Below are 22,574 nucleotides of genomic sequence, written 5' to 3'. Positions count from 1 at the left end.
AAGCGATAATGTTTTTAGAAGTATTTCAACCGTCCGTTCGTCGCGTGCAACTTTAGACTTTCCAAAAATACGCATATAATTTCCATATATTTGAATAAAATAACGTAAAAGTTCTGGCATTCCCAAATATTAACATTCTTTCAAACATATTCGACCAAAGTGGATAAAGTCGAGTTACAAAGCGGACAAAAGCTTTACTTATTATTACCTTTGCGATGGTGAAACCGAGAAAACTTTAATTAAAGACATTTGTTCGAGGTTTTTCCTCGCGTGAAACACGCGTTTCCGCAGTTGTTACTACCAACCATTGTCACAAAACCATGATATTGCAGCGTTTAATGATAGCAGCTAATTGCTGTTAGTCTTTTTTTTTAGGTCAAAGGAGAAAAACCGGGGAATAAAAGATTGTTTTTGCAACGTGTTCTATAGAGTCCGGTACGTCATACTTCGAAGCTTACCTCGTAAAGTACAGCGAGAACTTTTGCGAGTAATTGCATAAGAGTAGTTAGAGACAACGAGAATTTAAAGGATAACGAAGGAAAATTTCTTGATGCAACAATACGGCAAAAATAGAAGGACGGAGCTTTTCATTAAAGTGAGATTATCCGAATCTGTAATATATACCTACATGTACTATTCCATATAAAACGATAAACTTTTATTAGTAGAACAAAATATAAAAAGACTCGCAAATTTCAAAAATATAAAATGAATAAAGTAAGCGGCAAGTACAAATCGGCGCGGTAATTAGTGCGCAATAAAAATGATAAAACACAATTACTTTAAATTAAATACAATTAATTAATAAATCCGTTTTTTATTAGTAGTGTATAAACGTTCCTTTGCTTACAATAATTACAGTCATTGTGTATGAATTACAAGTTCAAATTAATTTTTATATATTTAATAAATAGTAAATTTACTTTTTAACACAAACTATATAATTTATGTGTTACCAAAGGAAAGTTTATGAAATAAATTATTTTACATTTGTGAAGTTTGCGTTTAATAAATAGTACAGGTATCACAAACCTGCACATTGCTAAATATACTGTTTAAATCTACGGTCTATTATGTCGTGGCCAAGTCATGGATTAGTCTAAAACCAACAGTTTAAGGCAAATTTCATAATACGAGGGGAATCAAAATACACAGGCATACATTTATGAAAGTACGAAATTATATAAATTTACACATTAGAAATATAAATTTAAATGTAGAAACATACGATTTTAAACGACAATATCTTTTGATATTACAAACTAAGAATTAAAATCAAGCTATTATTTGCTTTCGATTGCATTTTATGTCTAAGGGATAACCCCAAGGATATTTCGATGCAACTTTTCACTATATGTTCATTGACGAGCCTAGCAGTGCAAAATCGAGAGATCAAAATTTAACGTTCATAAACCACAACGCAACAAAACATTGTTACAGAATTTATTACATGCTTGATTACATTATAGAAATTTTTGTAAAACGCCGATATGTACTGCAGGAAATATCGGACTTCGACGGAAACTTTTCCAAAGCGCTATCCAGCCGTGGTAGGCCTGGCTCGTAAAACCGTGAAATCCTACTCGTTTACGCGATATCGGGTTTAACGAAAATTGTTAACGCCACTTATGCGGTAAAAAAAAAAAAGGCTTTCGCCTAGCGTCGACGAGCGCTTCAGAAGCGGATTGCGGAAGTTATTTTGACATTGTTCGCAGTTATTCAGGTAAAATTTTATTCAACGCCTTAAAACTTGACGAGACACATGAATCTGCGATGCAAAATAATTTTACAATACGTGCGACGATGCCCAAAACATCCATCCAGTGTTATATCAGTATTGAGAAATTATTAATTTAAAAATATTTTATTAATACTATTATTTGGTAATTTATTAATTTAAAAATATTTCAATAATATTATTTGGTTGGTTATTAATTTTTAAATATTTTTATAAATAAAAAAAATTTTAAACAAGAATATATTAACATTTATTTGACAACATAAATTGCCGGTACAGTTACGAAACTATTCATTCTGTATGTATCATTTTGATAATCATTTTGAATTAAGTAATACATTCTTAAATGCGTATACTTGTTTTATAAAATTTCTTTTTTATACGAAATACGTCAATATACATTTTAGATGATAAATTTAAATGTTTTATAATTCTGTCATCTGTTCCTAAATTTAAACTTCAATTCGATAATGGAATATGGATATCGTAACGAAAATAGATTTATTACGTAGAAAGACCATCGCGAGCGAGTACAATTTCATAATCGTTTTGGAACAAGACAAATTTAATCTAAACAATCACATTCATCTGCACAATTATTGTTAACCAATATATGGGTGTAAAATACAGCGAGACGATATACCAATTCGTTAACATCCGGTCTTATATAAACATAATCTACAATTATAATTTTATCAATGGAAACACAAACCATTTGATTCACTTAATAGTTGTTAAAGGATACAACAGTGTAAAGAATTTGATTTTATGATGAGCTGTTCTGATTAAATATTTAATTGATTTCTTCTTTTATCAAATTGTTTACCTTCGTATATCGTTCTCATTAATATATAATTTTGTAACGTTCATAATTAATTACTTGTCACTTCAAAGCACAGAAATGAACGATAAATAGTATATTTGCTAATATTTTATGGAAGTTTAATTAGCAATACTTATTATTAATTATTAAAGTATTTATATATGAATTTTGCAAAGTAGGTATATGGATTTCACAATTTGTTTTCTTCAAATATGTAATTTTTATTGTGCATGTATTAGAAATTTATTAAAAATTTGCAAATAATAATATAATAAATTGGCAAACATTAAGAAAATAAATACAGCCCAATTTTTCCTTTTTATATCAACTTCAAATTATTTAATAATGTAATATATATATATGTACAAAAATATGTAGTTACTTCACCGAATATCAGTAAAATTCTGCATATTCCATCCGTCATTTTCAAACTTTTTTTTTATCAACTATGTCTTTTTTTAAGTAAATTTATTTTCAGCAATCTCTCATGACTCTAGGCGCCTAACCCAACGAATTCACAGACACAATACATCGTATCCGTTACAGAAGATAACTGTGATTCAACAGAATTCAAAATTTTTGAAAACATCGAAAGTGACGCAAATAGGAAAAATTCACGAGAAAACTCGCACGCGGTTTGACGAGCGACAAAAAAACAGAGCTTTCTATTGCACACACGTTTCTGAAAGGGATAATCCACGATGACGTATTGGTTGTGCTCACAAGAAAAAAGAGGAAAAAAAAGAAAAGAAATCCGGTAGAAAGCAGGAGGCAAGAAAATGAAGTTCCCTATGGACTCATTCCATGCTCGTGAGCCTTTGGACGCAAATTAAATAAAAAAGTAAGCCGAAAGGTACAGGTAGGAAAAAAATGGAGAACGAGAGATCAGGAAGAGGCTGGGATAACTCGGGATTACGGTACACGGGTGATCACTGTTAATTGATCAATACCGCTTGATGAAGATTAATGGGATCGCGTAAGCGGATTTCATTAGAAACGTCTCGCGGGTAAAATAATTTGTGACGGAAAGAGAGATTTAATTCTCCGCAGTGTAAACCTAAAAATAATAAATCAATCGGTTTTGTAGCTCGATCCTCTTTTTAATTGAAAACATTTGGATAATTTTATCATAGATATATGTAATCACGTTTCGTGAACGAAATAAAATACTTATTAAAATGATTCATAAGCAAATAAATATAATTACTTTAAAGAGCGTAATAAATAAGTAATTTGAAAGTTATATTTGAATCAAATATCAATTTTTCTTGGTTTCAATCGATTATAACGCAAATCTTTACTTCTTACAGTCTTAGGAGCAATTCATTTACATATTTGTAATCACGTAATTCTTGCAAATATTTGTTAAAAATTAAAGAACCTATTTAGCTTTGCGAAGTAAAGTAGCTGCAAAACTGATCTAATTATGCAAAAGTGATTATCGACTGGAGAACAAAATCGAAAAACGTGCCGCGCTTACAATTAGCAATGTAATTTCAAATTTAAATAGAATATGATGCAGAGGTAGAAGCGCTCTCTCGCATTAAACGAACCTGTTTTGAACGCATCGGGAAATCGGATTTTCCGGTGCGTTAAGACGAGACATCCGGTGTAAACTCGTTTCATTTACAATCAAAATTAAATTGCAGATACGTTTATTAAATTTCACTCGAACACATATAGCTCAATTTTAATTTTAAACACCGGCGCGTGCGATTTTTATTTCGATTCGCGAGATGGGACATACATGGATATACCCTCCGGCATTTCGTCGCATCTATATCTAGCGACTAATCAGCATTAAACTGAACAAATTGGGACTTCAACCCTTCCCAACCATTCGCCGTGTTCACGCTCCAAAAACATTATGGACCATTTCTCATCAGCGTCACACTCCGATTATTGCTACATATTCCGGTTATTTGATTAATCTCCGAGTTAGCACCGGCAAGCGAGCTATTGTCCCAATGCGCGGTCTCGGTGATATTGATCCCTTTATCGCGCAATCAAATGTACGTGTTGGATTTTTTTCATTCTGTCAATAATGGACACGCTGCAGTCGACAAGTTCTTCCGAAAAATGACAAAAGTACAAATGTTAAATCAATGTTTCAACAGTTATCGCACACGGTCGATGTAATAATACCGGTTTGCATAGGATAACATGAGGGAAATTATGATTCGGAAATATATAAATGTTTCGATAGAATAATTGAAATATATGCTATATATACTTACCTACATATCGTTTTTACAAATAATATCTGCAATATGTATTCATGTATGTATATACATAAAACAGATAATATTTTTCGATCACTTAATGGAATAATGTAATGGAGAGATATAAAAACTTTAAATCTAGAGTAAGCGAAATTAAATAATTTAGAGAGAGAGAGAGAGAGAGCGAGAGAGAGAGAGAGAGAGAGAGAGAAGAGGGAAAATGATTCATTGAGTTTTAATTGGAGAATAAATAATTTACAGAGCAATAATTATCATTTTTATGCATAAAACTGATCAAACGTCGCTTAAATTACGTTCTATGAATATAATTTATCCTCGATACGTTGTTATTTATATTTAAATATTTTTATATTTTTTAGAAATATAATTTTTTGATACAAAACAAATAATTTTTCAACCTAACAAAAATTTTATTTCATCAGTTTCCTCTGTAGACATCGAGAGCTAAATGGAGTGTCATACATACGCGCGCGTCGAATGCCTACAAAAGAGAGGCGTTGATTCAGATGCGGGTCATTTAACAAAAAAAAAAAAAAAAAGGAAAAGAGAAAAAGAAGAAGAATAGCCACGTGCGCCGATCGAGTTGCGCGTTCTAAACAGCCTTTGACCTAGTTCTATTGATTAATTGACATCCAATTGACAAATGCAACATCTATCACGTAACCTTGCATGCATCTAGCAGAATCTAATGCATTATGTGACATTCTTGGTCGTTAAAGGCGTTAAATAGCCCTTTATGCTTCCCTCGTTGTCAGGTCTTCTATTATATTCCGGGACGACACGTGTGTAGAAATGATACGCCTGGAAACTTTCATGACGCTCTACATTTATATTTATTGTATTGTATCAGGTGTTCCTTTCACTCTTCGATCAGAACGTGATTTTGAAATATATAACGATCAAGCATATCATTTCAAACTTAATAAAAGCATGTCAGAGAAAATCATTGTTAAATGATCCCGAATCTCGAGATCACCATTGAAGAAAGAATGCCCTAATTCTCGAAAATCTCTTTAAAAGAGAGTACAAAGCACAAAAAAATAAAGTGAAGAAAGAGAACTGACTTAATTTTGGACACAACAATGAAGACTTCATGCCCCTGAGCTACAAAAATTATCTGGGCCACCTCTTTCATCGTCGAGAAGATTGCGCGTGGTAACATTCGGGCGCAGCTCCTTTAAACGAGACACGCGGTAGAAAAACTCGCAGCTCTTTATATTTACATATATTTTCAACTCAATCACCGTATTTATCCGACGTGCAAGAAAGGTCACGACGTCATGTCGAAGCCATGCGGGTGTAGCGAGTGCAACAGTGCGAAAAAAAGCAGCAGAAAATGCAAATATCCTTCTGCATATTCCTTCCCTGCCGCACTCACACTCCCGATGTTTATCCTATTAACTCCGTTTCCTTTTCGACGCTGCAGTTTACTCGTTTGTAGTTTGATTTTTACAGCTTTCAAGTCACTGAAAGTCGGTTCGATTTTCGCGTTTGACCAACGAGAAAACACACAAATATTTGAGTACGTTAGTAAAGTGCTTCATATTAGAAATGCTAGTCCAAAATCTTTTGAAATGTGGTCTAATATGCAGCATATTTGCAACAGCCATTACATTTTCTTGATTGACAATGAATTTAAAATATTATTATATATTTTAAATATATCGCTCACGGAATAAAAAAAGCTTCAAGTTTATGAAACAAAACAGTATACTTTATTGCATTATTTTATGTATTATTTTTATCAAAGATCGCTTTAATCGCAACTAAATGTCTGTTTCCTACGTTGTAGTTGGATATATTTACCTATAAATTATATCATAAATTCTATGGACTCTAATACTTATGCCGTAATATATCATCAAAGCGCTATTGGATCGATACACCACTTTTTAAGCAGCTATTGAAAGAAACGCGAATTACTTATACGAATTTTTATACAGCTATCCTGTTACAAGCAGGACGATTTATTTTACACCCTCATCGATCATGTTACAGACACATGCACCGAGAACATAATCGTAAAGAATATCTATATTGTATCTCAGATGCTTTGTTATTATACTAAAAGTTTATAATAATCGTAAAGAATATCTATATTGTATCTCAGATGCTTTGATATTATACTAAAAGTTTATAATAATCGTCAAAGAATTTCACTCTCTATTGGAAATAGATGTATATAATAAAAGAATATACGATAAAGAATAAACGTTAAACCAAGTTAGAGAAATACATTACGGAAATAAAAGAAAATATAAAACTAAAAAAGGTAATTACTTTCTGGTTATAAACAGCTTTTATATATTATAAAATTACAACTAAATTAACATTAATTTTTATAACATTTGTTTAATATTTTTAGATATTTTATATTATTTTTAATAATTTTATAATATTTGTTTATTTTATCATATCATAATAAATTGTTAAATTGTTAAATACATTTAATGATTTTAATTCTATCAGTTGATCTTTCTAAATTAAAATTTTTTAGTAATCTATTCTATCATGTCTATCAAGAAAGTGAAAAAAAATGTAGCTAAACAAAATGGAAACTTTCTATCTCGTCTTTATTCTGCACTCTTTTCCCATTAATTCATCCTTTACATGGTACAAATGCTTTTAGGATTTACAGATCTTTCCTAGAAAAGTATTACAGTCTTGTCACGCAGAACAAAGACGAGATCAAAACCACATTTTCCTAGCAAACGCATTTAAGGTATAAATTACGCCTCGAAATAGAAATTGCAGATATTACCTGCAATCTACAGACTTGATCGACGTTGTATGCAATTACCTACCACTAGTATTCCAACCTCGCGATGTTTCTCGGCCCTTGCATCCCCTTAAACGCCAAGCAATAGAATTCCCCGCCCAGCTAATTTATCTACTTAAATATAAAAATTCATAATCCTGCGAAAAGAGAAAACTTTTCTCGTACGATTTTTCAGAAATAATACGTCGCTAAGGTAACTTAAATGATGCGAGCTTTTATCTCTACCCATTAACTTTCGTTATTAATGACCTTACCCTCGATTATACTCCCATTAATTTTGGAATGTTGAATATTTCAATGAATCTGAGAAGGGAAATTGCTTATTAATTACAAGCATGAAGATAATGTTATTACTTACTAAATAAAATTAAAAATATCCAATGTAAACAAAAACAAGAGCAATATAATCAAGTACTTTTTTAAGATGCTCTATGATTTTGTAACGGATATTTCAATTTTTTGTCAAATATTGAAAAACCACTATTATTCCACTATTATTCAACTTTAAACGCACTATTTCTTAGTTGCTCTGTCTGTTTATGTATTATTAATGTACGTTCCGCATTTCCTACAGAAATCCTGTGTGTAATGCCGTGGCAATTCTTTACTGATATATTTGTGACTGCGGAAAAAAAAATGCCGCGCCATTTCCAGCTACACGGTCACCAACGCGAAAATGCATCGTCAGCGCTGCAACGACAATATAAGCAACGGCAATAAATACTTATGTTTGCGTTGTTACATGAGATGATACCGCAGATGCATTCTTCGCGTTCACGTCGTTAGCTCGCTCAAGCGTGCGGGTGCTACGTTCGCATTGTTGCGGTTTAATAATTGCCACGTTACGATAATTAGTTCCGTAATAATCATTACAGAAGCACGAATCTCGAATATCGCCATTACTATTCCCGGCGTTTCAAAATGCATTAACAATGTAATAATTACTTGAGCATTACAATAAAGTATTGAATTTATATGGTTATAAATAATATTTCACACTTTTTTAATTATTGCAGTTTTATTTTATATCTACAAATAATGTAACTCTTTGAAAATTAAATTTATGGAATATTTTAGAAACTTTTTTGAAATTTAACGATAGAAATATCGATTATGTAAAACATACAACGATCATAAGAATTAAGCACGTTTGATTAGTCAGTAAAATTTTATTCCCTATAATTTTATTTTATAAAATTTATATAAATTACTTTGTTAAATTTATACAAGTCTTTCGTTATTCAATACTTTGTGTCTGGCGAAATTTATATATATAAAATATTTAATGCACAACTAAAAATGTAATGTGCATTTTAATCTCATGCGGAGCATAATATAGGTAATACATCAAGAGATGAAATAAAATTACAAAAGAAATGTTTATAGCGATGCACATATAAAAATGCATCTAGTGTTGAAATTGATAAAAAAACATGACGCAAAGGGCCGTGTTTAGATATGCAATATTAAATAACGTAAAAAATTTAAAAATAAATATAAATGTAAACACGGGAATAAATCAAATATCAAGCAAAAGTTTATCACAAACTGCGCATCATTTTACACAAATTTGCTTTAGGATTATTTATCTTAAAAACACACATAATTTATCGATTACTTTTTATCACTGTAAAAATATACCGAGACATTTGCTAGAAATATTTTATTCCTCCGTAAAAATCACTACTTTATTATTGTTGCCGGCGAAAACTTTATACTCCATTCCCAGGCTTTCGACTTCTGAGAACAAATGCAAAAGTAGTCAGTAGCAGGAGAGTGTTCGAAGAGGCAATAAACCGCGTACAGAAAGTGACAAAAATAAAAGCTGAATAAATGTTGGTTCAACCCTTTGGCGAACGGCGGCTGTCAACCCGATCCCCGAGTCGCGGCCCTCGCATTTTCTCATTTTCTCAGCGGCAGCGAATATTCAAGCTTTAATCCTCGCATCAAAATATAACCGTCTCGATAATAGCGAATAGAAGGTTTACTTATCAGATTTTTTGTGCTAGCGATGCTGATATTTAAAAACGTTGTATATTAATACGCACGTACGGAAAAAAAATTCTTTAAAAAAAAATTTCCTTATCTTCCTTTTGATCGATCTCTCGAATGGATTCAATCGATATATCACTGTCCATTAACAACACAAATATCACGGTGATACGTAACTCTCATACGATCCGCGCATTTAAAAGCTACTTAAACTGCTATCTAATACTCTCAACAACATATTGGAACTGATCCCAATATCAGCAATCATTTCGCCAAGATTTCGAAATCAATATCTCAATGTATTAACACTATATATCACTATATCAGTAACCGCATTTGCGCATATGAAAATGCGTATTTTAAAGATTACATACATCATTGGATTTAATAGGTTAATACCTTTCTTTACCATCGCTTCAAATGACATATGAAAGCCGAGCTAAGCTGGAAAATACTCGCAGCTATTTGTAATTGATATCATTTCATCTACAATCTTTAAGATAACATTAAAAGAACAAAAGTCCAAATTAGAATATTTTTCCATTTCTTTACAAAATATTTTATATGCAAAGCATAATAATTTTATGACATTAAACACATTTATGTGTTCTCTTATCAATATTTAAATATATTAAATATCAAAATCACTTTGAACAGAAAAAGAAACAGATTTTACATATAATCTTCCTCATTAATTTCATCAGGAAAAATTAATTTCTTTTAGTATTTTACATAAAAAAGCAGTCCGTTTTATTACTTATCTAAAAAACAAAATTTAATACAACGTTTAATATATGTATAAAATAGCTATAATAAAAAAAATATATATATATATATATATGTATTTTCATCATAAATATCTTTTTTCCATGATATATAAATATCATAATATAAATTGTGATATCTCATATCTTTCATCCTCCATGTTTAATAAAAACTTCAAAATTTTGCATAAAAGATTTTTTAAAAAATCTATTACGCTAGAATTAAAATTGGATCTTTCATTCACTGCTTTTCCATCATATCAAGAGTTCGATATCAATTTTATCATTGTAATACTAATCGCATCTTTCTCTCTCTCTTTCACGTTTTGCTCTCTCAATTTCAAATAAAAGTTAGCCATCAAAAGATGACCTATATTTTAAAATCTCTCGATAGAGTGTAAACGCATTAAGGACGTTCTATCTCTCTCGATGATGTATCAAATTCAACCTTGAAATTGCAGGCAGTTGATTAGTTAAATTGACGTCATCTATCAACACATTTATCCTAACTTATAACGACGACAAGAGATCGTTAGATCTGACAACGAGAAAGCATCCGGCTTTAATTAACGGTTACTTTTTTATCGTAATGATAAAGACATCGGAGCAACGAAATTGGATCTAACCCTTAGAGACCGGATTTTCTGGGATGATACGATAGATAAAACGTCACAGACTCGTATTTCTTATGACACATATCATGCGATGTACTATTTAAGATATAAAACCGCTATAGATGTAAAAGCATTATCATTATTTCTAGTAACAAACGTTCTTTCCTTTTCATCAGGCAAATGAAATAAAACTGCTAAAGTATTCACAGAGAACATTGAAAAATTGGACACATAACATATATTTTTTAATAAAATTATTTTTATTTTCTTCTTATTATTCTTAAATTAGATCGTATTTTGTGCTTCCACTTTTCATCAAATTGTTAATTGCCCATAAAAATGTGTATAGAGTTGAGTGTAGATATATAACGAGTAAGTGTACGAGTATATAAGGTCCGCATGTATTGAGCTTGGGTTACTAAGCCGTGGGCGCGCTAAGCTCAAATGACCGTGCGGATCAGTTATCCCTGCGGAGGGCGAGTAATCGTGTGAAGAGACTTTTAACGATGCTATATTTTCGCATTTGAAACTCAATTTCTCATTTTCTCTTCAACTTGCCCGGTGTAACGGTTTTGTTTGTCGGTTTTTACACGAATAATAAGCACGACATGCAGCACTTTTTATATATTTTTCAAAACGCCTGCCAGACCTTGGTGCCGCCAGCGCGGCGCTTTGTGATTCCGGGAAAATTATTTCAGCCGTCAGTTACTCAGGCATTATTTATCCCATCCCTTTTGTGTTGTTAGCAGTTATGGCTGACATTTCATTGGTTGGCTAGCAAAATTAATATTCACCTCTGTCGAAGACGCATAACATATGAAAAAGAATGCAACCATTTAAATCAATTTTTTTTCAATATCTAAATTTTTTACTGGACATGTCTTTCTCAATAATATTTTACTTGGTATTTTACTTCACTTTATGCATATATATACTTTTGCATAATAAATAATTTATCAGTCGCGATGATACAAATAAATATCAGTGACAACTATTTATATAATAAATATCGAATATCAATCGTAAATGAGCTCTCTCTATTTCTCTCCTTCTCTCTTTCTCCACTTTCCATTTTCTATTTATTTTTCTAAATTGCACAATCAAGGATAATTTATCTCTACCCTTTGTATCAGCCTGTCACGTGTTTCGCTCGACACGAGGATCATTAATTAACAACGTTAACCGCAGTGGTTGCCGAAGATAGGTGATTTATTACGACAGAAATAGCGCCATAGAACCACTCTTCGACGATCTCTCGTTTTAACTATTTTTCAACGTAAATTTTATTTTCTAATAGATCACGATACATAATTTCTTTTTTTTAGTAACGTTATTAAAACTTATATTAGCAAGCTGGTTTTGAAATGTACGTCATGTAAAATTAGATCCAATTTTTTCTCTGTCATAAAATTATCAAGTTTACTGTGATTAGTAAACTAATTAACTTCATTAACAAAAATATTGAAATATTCAAATCAATCTAAATATTATGAATTGAATCTATTCCGATTGAATCTGAGTATTTTACTTTAAAAAGATATCAAATATAAAACAGATAAGAAATAGAATTCCAGACGAGAAGAAACGTGTTCACCAACACTAGCTAAATAATTCTCGAGAGTAGTGTCCTGAAAAGGTAATCAGGATTGTCAGTGTTCATTGTATCTTTATTCATTTCGTCCTTTGTCTTGAATAGTAGCTCTCGACTACGTACGTGACTTGCTCCTTGATGAATTCTGTTAATTGTTACAAAGGTATCACAATTCCATAAAATAACGATAATCAAAAAGGACTAATGAAACAAACGTGTTGAGAAACAATTAACTGAAGCTTAACTGTCAGTGATGTTTAGATGATCGTTTGGATTTTATTTTCAAAATCTTTTATCAAAACTCATTGTAATAATGAAAGCCAGTATTTGCATACATTCATTTGCAAAAATGTAAAAAAAAACCATAAAATCGATATGTATAATCTGCACAACATATTTTATATTATTCTAGCGTAACATTATTTAAAAATATGTTTATCATGGTGTATTGTACATCTCTAAAGAATAAAAAACTTGCATGCGTAGCAAAGCATAATTCTACATTTTATAAGTATTATTTATGGCGCCGGCTGAATAACGAACAAACAAGATGAAACATAATAACGAAGCTACATTGTAATGCAATAGAATCAATTTCATTAATCAAACATGCCTTCGTTCGATGGCAAATAATTTCGTAAACGTGTTTCACCAGCACGACCCGTTTAATCCTCGATATTCTCTTATACGGCTCTTTCATTTCGTCATTAACTCGTGCAGTATATATAGTTTCATGATTATTAATTATTGACGACATATAAAGCGATACGAGTAACATCAGGCAATAGCAAATGACCGGTTTTTCAGTTTCAAGAATTTGAACAACAACTTTCACTTTCTAAATCACTCTATTATCATTTATTTAACTAAATACAAAAGAATCATTTGGTTAACTACAAAAGTAATAAATGTCAAGATTTTAATAACAATCACTAAAAAAACCGATTTATAATTAATAAATGTATTTGTTAATATACCATAATAAAAAAATTACAGCAATAATGTGTAGAAAAGGAGTTTCGCAAAATTATGTTACTTCATGAATTGAATATAATATTTATACTTCATAAAATTTACAAGTGTAGAAATTAATTAAATCAGAGTATTTGCACATATATTATTTTTAGATTTTTTTCAGAGAATATCTTATGATTACGATTTTGGACCCTAAAATTGAGCCATCGTACCATTAGGTCAATCAACTGACAGCCACCGAGGTTCATTTATTTAAGCACTTTGTGCCCTGTCCTTGTCCTTCGGGTTCGTCGGCGTATGTGGCTGGAGTTAATTAACAATTTTCGTCGCTTAAACGTCCTTAGACCGGCAATTTACACCCTCATTAATAATAAATATTCGGCTACTGCACAGTACATAAAATCTTCTGTGTAAGCATTACGCAATTATCGGCTGAAATTTTTATGACCAAGTTAACTCCACACATTTAACTTAATAAATTGAAATAAATCATGTATAAATAGCGTAAAAGTTTGTCTAATTCAAGCCAACCAAATTTTAAAAAAATGTGTACGACACAATTCGAACTTATCCGTTGCAATCAATAATTTAATAAGTATTACATATTTGAATAATTAATAAAGCATATTCGGAAATTTGTGAATACAAAACGGGATGCACAATAATGTATCAACAAAATTATTGCCGGATAGGATAATAATACCGATAATAGATACTAACAAGAACGAACATTAATCCCACTCGCCCGTTTACCGCATTCACGTTTAATCTAGAAAGTTTAGCGAGTCACAAGTAAATATCGTCAGAGACGATATGTCGAACCATATAACTGAGTGGCAACTTGCAGACTTATGACCACAAAATGTACAATTAAAGTCGCTTTGACTGTGCTAAATGAAGAATTAAACTGTTCACTTTTGATAATATGGTGCTGAGGTAGATCCATTTGCTTTCCATTGGTCTACCTATATATTCGAATTAGTGTACGAATTACTTGCACAAATGATCAACGTAATAAAATAGCAATCGCCGAAAACAACTGCCAATTATAAGGGATACATTTATCATTATTAACTATTAATAGCCTTGTCAGAACAGTAATTATCGCGAAAAGAGAGAGAGAGAAAGAGAGACAGATGGAGAAAGAAGAACAGAACAAAAGATTTTTCAATAATATAGAGATATCAAAAGCATTTTTATCCTAAAAGTATATAAGTGACACCAAAGCGATTATTATAGGATTGTGCGTAAAACTGATATTAATAATCCGATTACATAAAATTTATATCTGTATCCATGATAAGCTTATTCTAAAAATAAAAGCATACAAACACATACACACACAAATTAAAGTACGGCAATGAACTGTTACTACTATAGTAAAGATAAAAAACAAAAATCAAAACAATAATTTATGATATTGATGCAGATTATAAATTTATCTTGTTTTTATACAAGGCAATTCAAATATTAATTTTTTAATGTGTCTATATATATTATCTATATTATTTATATTATATATATATTTTTTTCTTCAGTATTAATAATTTCTACTTCAAAAATGCAAAAAATTATTAAAATTTAACGAGATTTCCGTACACCAAAAGAAAATAGAGCGTAAAATAATACAAATTTACTGTTATTCTTTTCATGAAAAATAAGTCAACATAGTTGGCATCGACTTCGTAACATTTCACAATTATACATTTCCGCGATTTAATTAAGCCGCTTTCTGAATGCTTCCCTTTCGAAATGTGCGACGTCGTACGCACAAGTGTTTCGCATTAAATAAAACGCGAATCAATACTTGATTGCGTCCCACTGCCAAGTGTAACTTGAACGAGATTATCGAAACGGTGTAATTAACGTCTCACTACCTTCGTATGCACTATTATTTTCTCGTCAGTGATGCATGACCTCTCATCATCCATTCTTTTCAAGCATACTTCTGTTTCATGCTCTTTTGCAACGTCATTGTACATATGAAAAAACAGGCGCATACAAGAGACAAAATAATAAATATTATGAAATATTATATGCAAATAAATATTTGTCAGTGTTGTGTTGTTATTGATTGTAACTAAAATAAGCACAAAATATTTAAGCAAGTATTGTATGTAAAGTACTCTGAGGAATACATATTTAAACTCTATAGATTTAATTTTAAATTTTTGTAAAATCTTTTAATATTAAATAAATTTTAAGAAATTTTATTATTATTTTCACACTTCTTCAGTTGTTTACTAATATAACATCGTTAGACACTAGAATTTGTAATAATAATATCTGGAAATTACTTCTATTCAGTTGAACTTTTCAAATAGAATGAAAAATCGAGTAGTCAATTAATTTATATAGATTCTACAACATTATAGAAATACTTCTCATTTCAATTAATCAATTATAAAATTATTCTATTTGAGTCTCTCTCATTTTGCACACAAATTATTTCTTAATACTCAATGCTTTCTACCTTATAATTAACTCCTTGGACGCAATGTGCAGTAATATAAAATAATTAATATGCATATTTTATTAAAATTATATTTTTACAATTTCACGATCAATAAGATCTTTTGGAATTGCCTTTGAATTGTTCCACTATAAATATACCCGCATCTCGATTGCATATCACTTATCGATTCTATGCAATCTTTGCAAAATTGAATGCACTAAAGCTCAATTGTTCACATGTATACCTATTCCATTTTCAAATTAATTCAATTGTCAAATTGATAATTATATACAATGCAAAGGAATTCAATTAATTGATATACATCTTACTTTTTTGTTCCTTTTCCTGAGGTACATAATGTATATAAAAACAAAATTTAGTTAAATATAGTTAGCACAATTTAATTTAACATCATATAGATCGATTAATTTTTTTCCTATGATGTTTAATAATATATATTTTAAAGATTTATAGAAGTAAAAATAGATGTCTTAAGCCTGCAACACGAGGTTACAATATTATTTTTGATAAATATTTTCGAATAATACATATACATATACTAATTTCCCAACTTGTTTCCTCACGATCGTAATTAATAACGCGTAAGTTAAAATTATTGGTACCTTCTCGCCATTCATTAATGAAACCGCCTCTGATGACGTCTCAAAGTAAAACCGCAAGTCACATCGTTCATTTATTTTACACATTCCGCAGAACCACAAGGCCAGTCTCCTCGCTATACACCTAACTCGGTTACGTCAACCGCCCGGCGCCAACTTAACCATTCGCACATTAGTCGTCTCTTCCACGAGACATGAATAATCTCCGTGTGCGTTTCCTAATATATGCAAGTTAATAATTTTTGCACCAGCAAGCCGACTCACCCTTCGTCATGTGACAGTCCGCCAAACCCATGTCAAGAAAGAATAACCAATAAACACTCCTCGGCTCGCGAACACGTATGTGGCATCCGTAATCGTCGCTCCGGCGAAGTGATCGATAAGCGAAAAATTTCAGCGAAGTCCTTGGAAAAAATGTGCGGAAGAGAGTTCTCTAACGTCGCGTATTTTGCGCGCGACTCACGAGATAAGAATCGAGGCAGACGGGGATGTAGGAAACAGAGAACTAAGGCGCTTTCTGCGAAGAGGCGCGCAGTGGCCAGACGCGAGACGCGTACCAAACCCAACTGAAGAGCGACGATACTGTCCCCGTGACCGCACCCCCGCCCCCGATTAAAACCACCCGCGCACGCGTTTCACCCCGAAACTCCGGAGTATAGTTCTGCGTCTTCGGGGCACCACCTCTCCGTGCCGTCTCGGCGTATGGTACCGAGTGTCTTATGTGGAGATCGGGATTGATCCTGTACATCGTCAGGAGGCCACGACCCCATGATTAGCCTGCCAGACATAAGATTCTCATGGGAAATGACTAATGCGCGAAATACATTCAAAAGTTTTAGACAGAATATAAACCGGTGCTCTTTCGGTATGTGTAACAAATGTTGGAGACAAATATGTATGATAATCATCTATTCTGCTTTTCTGTAGAGCTGTCATTTTAAATATTTTTTTGGTATACAATATTGTCCATATAAAAACGTGCATATACATGTACATGTAGTAAAAAAAGAAAGAGAAAAATAATTACCACTCAAATATTTCATTCATTAAAAAAAAAAAAAAAGAAAAAAAGTTTAGAGAGATTTTGTATAAACCTAAATTGTTTTTTTTTTCTATTTTTTGAACATACATGGTTTCTTTTATTATCAAATCAAAAAAAATATTCAAAATTTTAAACGATAGTAAAAATATATATACAAGGAAACAATTTACGTAAAATTTTATATTTATTTTTTTTATTTATAATTTATATCAATGTATGTACTCAATGACTATATATACTTGTAATAAACTTTATTATAATTTATTTTTATAAGATTATTTCTTTTAAATTTTTGTACAATTCAAATACGTAATAAAATAAAAAAAATAAAATAAAAAAATGAAATTAATATTTTGTAATGTAAAAATAGTCAAATTACAAAATTAAAAATAACTTTTATTTTAACTGCTACTTCATTTATACAGATATAATTCTGATTGAATATCACGAGAATTGTAAAGTGTACACATTAAAAGAAATTATTTCAAGCAAAATGTGTCATATATTATTAGAATTTTATAAATGGTTTAAGATAAAATTATTCAAAAAGAGAATATTTACTTTTTTTAATTAAATATTTATAAAATATCTTTAATATTTCTTTTGCTTAAAATATTTCTTTTTGCATATTCCAGTTCTTGTGTTCTACTAAATAATTTCTTGTAATGCTTTTACGTGTAAGCTACAAAACATTACCGTACGATAAGAGACCGTACTTTGTAAAATGTATATTACATTAATACTAATCCTTTCCTAACCGAATGTATATTACATTAATACTAATCCTTTCTGAATTAGCTGTTTGTACTAGCTATTAAGATAAATCATATTACGCGACATTTAGTCTAATTTCGCGATAAGTCATATTATCGCGATAATTAATTTCCGTAATAATACCGTTGATGACAGTATAAATTTCTATAAACTTCGATATTCGCTCCAACTATTCGCGTCACAATAACTTCAGTACGTGAGTTCGTACTTATGTTTCTCAAGGGAGGCTGTATAACGCGTTAACGCGTTAACTCATAGTTAGAATATATATCCTTGAGGATTACTCCACCAGACAATGTCTACCACCATGCAGCGAAGGAATAATCAGAAATTCGAGCAGCAAGCATCGCCGGAGAATACAACGTGTAAGACAATGATAATGCTGACGTGAGTAAGCTTTCTCTGAAAACTCAAATGAAATTGATGTCTATTTTAATTGATTTGCAAAAATTTGTGACTATATACAATATATTATAGTTGAAGAGATGTCAACATTTACTAATACTTTAACGAATGTAAAGATAAACGATCCTACGAATGTAAAGATGAAAGATAAATGTACAAAGAACATTCATATACCTGTATATTAGTTTTGTAAAATAAAAAAATTTCAAATTTTTAGATTAGCTAGAGATAATTCGGTCAATATTCTGCGTTGGTAAACAAGTTATAATAATAAAAATCCTTCTATGCGTATCTGATAGAAGCATTTTTCGAAGCAACGTCGAGGGATAACGGGTATGGCTTATAATAGCATCATTTATATGCCTCGACAGGACGATGGAATTCCCGTGAAAGAACGGAAAATTGCAGTGCCTATCTGCGAGACTGTCTGGGAAGGGGGAAAGTAGGATGAAAAGGACCGAGACATCGATCCATGCTGGCTGGATAACTACGTTGCTCGAAGTATGCCCACAATGCGAAGAACTACACGAAAAATCGTGAATATGTCTAGAGGATTTATCCCCTATATTCGCGGGATTCCGAAAAAGGAGCGTAGGAAAAAGATGCCGATAAAGATGCACCATCACTTCCTTCAGAGGCTTTTGTTTTCGACATCCTAGCGCGCTCGTCACTCTCGCGGTGGCCGGGAAAATACGATTTCCACGAAAGGCTTTTGGCAATACGATTTACGGGTCATTGCATTTAGAACACCGAAACCATGTTTGATTTTGAAGCAGATTGCAGAGTATAAGGCAAAAAAAAAAAGAACGTAAAGCTATTTGCGTAAATATTGAATGCCGAGATAAAGAATATGAAATCGGGACAGACTTGCGAATTGCCTCATAAAAAAAATACAAGAATAATATTTTTTATCAAAATAGTAATATTTTATTTATTAATATGTGTGCATGTGCCTTAGTCAAAATTTATCATTTATAAGCTATTCGAATTATCGCCATAATATCGAGCATTAACTTCTGGAATTAAATGTAAAATTTTTATTATGTTATGTGTATAGATGCAATGTAAATGTAATATTTTTTAAATATTAAATAGTAATCCCAAATATATGCGTGAGAGAGTTAATTTTTAATCGTGAAGAAAAGGATTGTTTAATATTTTAAAAACTGGCTTATGTAACTTCTGTATTTTTCTGTATTCAAAAAAATTGAGTAATTTTATAATAATCATCAACAATATTGCATCGATTTTTTTATTTCTGATGAAATTTATTCGCATCACAAATTCTTTATTAATCTCGTTAATAAACTGCATCAGTCTAAACATTGACACGGGCTCATGTTTCCGGTTAATGATCGCTTAATCCGTGTATCCAAATTACTGAAGTGTAGTCAGCCGTGGATATGTTCACGGTGAACTTTCTAATCGTCAGGAAACTATATCGAATTATAGTTTCAGTTAAATGCATGTTATCCGGCAGCAGAAGCAGTTTAGCTTCAGTGGTGCTAGGTATAATATAAACCAACCGTCGCGGGTAGAAGACGCCGTAACCCTTTCCTACTGAAATTCCGGAACTAATCTTTGAGTGTGCGATTTTAACTAAGTTCCACATCATAAGAGACCTAAGGTTCCCACGCGACATCGCATAACCGTAATGTCAACCCTGGGATATAGTGCAGTCGGCTAGGAGGAATTCCAGTTTCCCTCTTAATCACCGACGCTAATTAGCAAAATACCAATGGCGCCGACCAACTTCCATTTATATATAATCGCGCACGTGATATAACAATTATACGACCGCATTTCAATCTCAGCCTATCCTTCCGAGTATACATATTAATTAAGCGAAAGCGTTACACGTTACGGCAAAAAATTAATTTGCAGCCGGATATACGACGGCACTGGCGAGAAAAATATTATTGAAAAACGTTATCTGAGAAAAATATTATCGTCGAGTACAATCAAATATATATGGATACAAAAAATACAAAAAAAATATTTTTTTATTAAAAGCGCTGTCATGTTATACGTTGTTAAATTAATTATCCGTTAAATTCAATAAACTGTCCAACATATGTCCAAATGCTTTGTGAGATACATTCATGAAAGTAACAATAAGATAAATTATAGTACATATATCCTGAACTCAAGTTAGTGTACGCTTCGCATTCATATGTTTAAATGTACTACTGATAAATGATTTTAAGATATTCTCATGGAGAACTTACAAATGAAGCTCGACATACATCAGTCTTCACGAACAAAGTCTGAAACAGCCAAAGGGCAAAATGCCTATTAACCCGCTGTTCACCTCACATCAATCTCGATTCGTACATTGGACGGTTTCACACGTTATTACTTTTGTATCGATTGATTCAAGTTCGTATAAATTGCTTGAAGTTTATACAAATTGCCTCCGCGATAGCAAATATCTATTCGTTTATTCAGGAACAATCAACTTGTTAAATCTATTCCGTTGTTCTCAATAGAAACCACTGCTATCAACATCACCACCGTAATCGCTTGTTCATACGAGTGAAAAACCGTCAGTGGCATGAAGAGATGCGAGATGCTGCAAAATCCGGAAACGCAGCTGGTGGTGACAGTCAGGAATGCTAAACCTGCAAATTAATTAAGAAAATTCCATCGAGACAATGCGTTGAAATCATGAACGCTACGCTTGAATTTGATAATCCTTCTTTAGATTCATAAATGCAGAATAATTTTATAAATGTATTACACGCTTGCAATATTATTATATCTGCAAAAAAAACATAAAATAAATAAACAATGAAATAATTCAATAAATATATTGATATCTGATTGATATCTTTTTCTTTGAAGAACATATAATATTCATACATATCTATAATTTTCAATATTAAATATTTTTAATGTATTAAATTAAATTTTTATTAAACAAAATTGCATTTTGCAGAATACAATATTACAATATATTAAAAATCATTGCCCATTATGCTATTGAATTATTTATTTTAAACCGCAGTACTGATAAAAATCGTCAGCGTAAATTGGCGAAAGAAATCGATTTCCCCAGAATCCCTTAATTCTTCAATTCAAATGAAATAGATCTAAGGAGCATACTTTGTTACTACATAAGGGTCAGGTAATTCTACAGATAATACCAAAGATTCGCAGGAAAATCAACGATCGTCAGGAACACGGACCTTCGACCTAATGGTAGTCGGTCTGACAAAAACATGGATTCCCCTCATTCGCATTTGACGGTTCTCGTTGGGATGTTCAAGAGAAGGAATTCATCCCAAACGCCCCTTCAACAAAACTGAACTCGTCTCGACGAAAAGGGCGGTGCTTTTTACCGAATGATACTTCGACGACTTTCGGAACTGCAACAGGTTTTCGCGTTTTCAAGGAACCGCAAGACTCTGACCTTCCAGCCAGCGGCGACAAAAGTTCCCGAGGAAATTTGCTCGTCAATTAATGGAGGCGCCGAGGCGCCTTCTTATGAATTCGTTCACGCGATTTCATTCGAAGCAAACATCGTTGAAAGTTTCATGCGGCTCATATTATTGATGAGATTGGATGCAAATACAGTCAGGTGGTGACGGAACGTCGGTCTTTTACTCTTTTTCCGGGAATTCATTTACATGTAATTTCGATAGAGACAAAAGCTGCAATATTAAGCTTTTAAAATCACGCTACTACGTGCATAAATGAGAGCCTTAGTGCACTGCGATCGTCACACAAGTTATTTTTGTCATAAAACATTTGTTTATT

The 22,574-nt window shown here is 31.7% G+C and overlaps 1 protein-coding gene across 1 annotated transcript in view; it reads right to left on the bottom strand.

The window, feature by feature from the left end:
• Nucleotides 1–17,643, bottom strand: part of LOC105455881 — an 83,575-nt gene extending 65,932 nt beyond the window's left edge. Inside the window, exon 1 of the mRNA XM_011699562.1 lies at nt 16,859–17,643. The gene's annotated coding sequence lies outside the window, so the exon portion shown is untranslated. The remainder of the gene's footprint in view (nt 1–16,858) is intronic.
• Nucleotides 17,644–22,574: the final 4,931 nt, after the last annotated feature.

The sequence above is a fragment of the Wasmannia auropunctata genome, unplaced genomic scaffold, assembly GCF_000956235.1.
Source record: "Wasmannia auropunctata unplaced genomic scaffold, wasmannia.A_1.0 LD336106.1, whole genome shotgun sequence".
NCBI classification, from domain to species: domain Eukaryota; kingdom Metazoa; phylum Arthropoda; class Insecta; order Hymenoptera; family Formicidae; genus Wasmannia; species Wasmannia auropunctata.
The sequence above is the reverse complement of the archived record's forward strand: the minus strand, read 5'-3'. Positions and strand labels throughout refer to the sequence as shown.